The 2,860-nt window shown below is 38.5% G+C and overlaps 1 protein-coding gene across 1 annotated transcript in view; it reads right to left on the bottom strand.

Annotated features, from left to right (window-relative positions):
* The window catches only part of LOC106872890 (exosome complex component RRP45-like), a 41,606-nt gene that overhangs the window by 20,370 nt on the left and 18,376 nt on the right, over positions 1-2,860 (bottom strand). The window lies entirely within an intron of this gene.

Below are 2,860 nucleotides of genomic sequence, written 5' to 3'. Positions count from 1 at the left end.
CCACCACCACTACTACTACTACTGCTGCTACTACTACTATTACTATACTCACTAATACTATTTTTACACCTATTACTTTACTAGCTTTACTAATAGTAAAAACCATCACCACCATGTCTACCTCTGTGAACACTACTGCCTGTACTCTAACCACCACCATTACTTCTCTAACAAATACCATCCTCTACCACCACCACCACCACCACCACCACCACCACCAATACAAAGCAGTTTATATACATTTCCTATGTTGTAAAAAGGAACGCCGAAAAAATATTTATACTTCTGATGATGATATGATGATGATGGTGGTGGTGGTGGTGGTAGGGATGGTGATGGTGATGGTGGTGGAGATGTAGCAGGACCAATCAATTGTGATTCATTGCTGACAATCAATATTGTCGTATTGTTAGTGTTCTTATATAACCTATGCACACACACACACAGATGCACACACACACACACACAGATATACAGGTACATACACACACACACACACACATATATATATATATATATGTATATATATATATATATATATATATATATATATATATATATATATATATATATACATATATATATACAAAGGCATATACATTTGTTATGGTACACATATACACTCATACAAAGGCATACACACGCACACACATACATACATACATATATGTATGTATACTGGGGTACACATATAACACACAGGGTAACAGACGAACACACACACACACACACATATATACAAATGTATACGCACACTGAAGTCCACATGCACACACACATATACATGCAAAGATATACATTCACTGACGTCCACATACACATATACATATAAAGATATACACACACACAAAGGTTGACATATATACACATACATATACCTGACATCCACATACACACATACAAAGGTATACACACACACATATACAAAGATATACACACACACACACACACATGAGATGTTATCAACAGAAGAACCATACTTCAAGGACACCAACAAAACTACTAACAAGTCAGAAAAAAGAAAAATAAAGAGCCTCTACATGATGGCTAGTTAGAAATAGCAGTCAAATCTCCTTTAAATTATATCATAAGATCTTTAAAAATAAAAGAACATATTAAATAATGTAGGTCTAGCTACTCTTAAAAGGCAGGATGGTCACAACTGGAATGCTTTTGATCAGAGGTCTGTTTGAACAGGGTTCATCTGAGGCTGAACAACATTCTCAAACACAACCACCACCACCACCACTATCACCACAATCACTGCAACCTTCAACAAGGAGCCTCTACGTGGTCAGCTGACCTGCAAGAAATAATAGCCAAATCTCCTTCAAACCATGCTCAAGTGCAAAAAGAAGGGCACATCAGATCATGTAGTTCTAGACATACACTACTGCTGCAAATATAGTTGGGATGGTCATGGCTGGAATGTCATATAAAAGCAGCTGCAGTAGTAGTAGTAAGAGGAGGGATAAACAAGCTTGACCCTTAAACTGCCTGTTAGGGAATTCTTGTTACTGTTTAACCTCAGATCAGCCGATTCAAGTTGAATTACAATCAAAAGCGCTCCAGGCATGACCAGCCCTTCTTATATTCATACACACTTTATCTAGTGTATCCTTACTTTTTTTTCAAAAGCATAAGGATGTATTCAGAGGAGTTCTGGCTACACTTTTTAGCAAGTCAAGCAACCAGGAATAGCCTCGACATCTTGCTGGCAACAGGCCAGGAGTTGTAGTTGTATGATCTTGTTTTTCACTGCGATCCAGAGAAAATTTGTAATGCGTGCAGTACTGTAATGTTGACTGCACCATTATAGAAATGTGTGCAGTGTTCTAATGTTGACTGCACCATTCCAGAAATGTGTGCAGTATTGCAATGATAGCCATACTTGTACTGCACAAAGGGGTCAGCAACTGCTCAGAGTTGAAGTACCTTTCAGACCCCTATAGAAAATGTCAGGGATTTGAGATACAATTTCAACTGTGTGTTATATATAACATTTGGTGATGAGGCAATACTGGAGCCTCTATGCAGTCACTTTTCCTGCTAGAAACTGCAGCTAATTCTACATCGGAGCTACCTGTTCAGGGCTAAACAACAACGTTATGAAGTATTTGTAATACAATTTCAACTGTGTGTTATAAATACAATAGGTGAAGAGGCATAAAGGGAGCCTCTACATGGTCACTTTTCCTGCTAGAAATTGCAGCTAATTCTACATCAGAGCTACCTGCTCAGGGCTCTACAATTTTATGACTGATGACTAGCCAGCAAAGAAGCCTACATGCAGTCGCTCAGTATTCTAGAAATAATAACCGAACTTCACTCAAATCAAACCCTACTGTCTTAGAAAAACAGATGAACACCTAGAATAATGTGGCCCAGGGTGCAAAGTAACCATCAATCATTTTTAGAGACAATGTGTATCCAGGACAATATTATGTGAACACAGTGAGTGGATTTGGTAGATGGAAACTGAAAGAAGCCCATCATGTGTGTGTGAGTATATATATATATATATCATCATCATCATCATCAAATATCTGTTTTCCTTATTTCTTTACTGCCCACAAGGGGCTAAACATAGAGGGGACAAACAAGGACAGACAAACGGATTAAGTCGATTACATCGACCCCAGTGCATAACTGGTACTTATTTAATCGACCCCGAAAGGATGAAAGGCAAAGTCAACCTCGGTGGAATTTGAACTCAGAACCTAGCGGCAGATGAAACACCGCTAAGCATTTCGCCCGGCATGCTAACGTTTTTGCCAACTCACTGCCTTATTACTAAATATCTGTTTTCCATGCTGGTATGGGTTGGACAATTTGACAAGTGCTGGCAAGCCAGAAGACA

Source organism: Octopus bimaculoides, chromosome 7, assembly GCF_001194135.2.
Source record: "Octopus bimaculoides isolate UCB-OBI-ISO-001 chromosome 7, ASM119413v2, whole genome shotgun sequence".
Taxonomy (NCBI): Eukaryota; Metazoa; Mollusca; class Cephalopoda; order Octopoda; family Octopodidae; genus Octopus; species Octopus bimaculoides.
The sequence above is the reverse complement of the archived record's forward strand: the minus strand, read 5'-3'. Positions and strand labels throughout refer to the sequence as shown.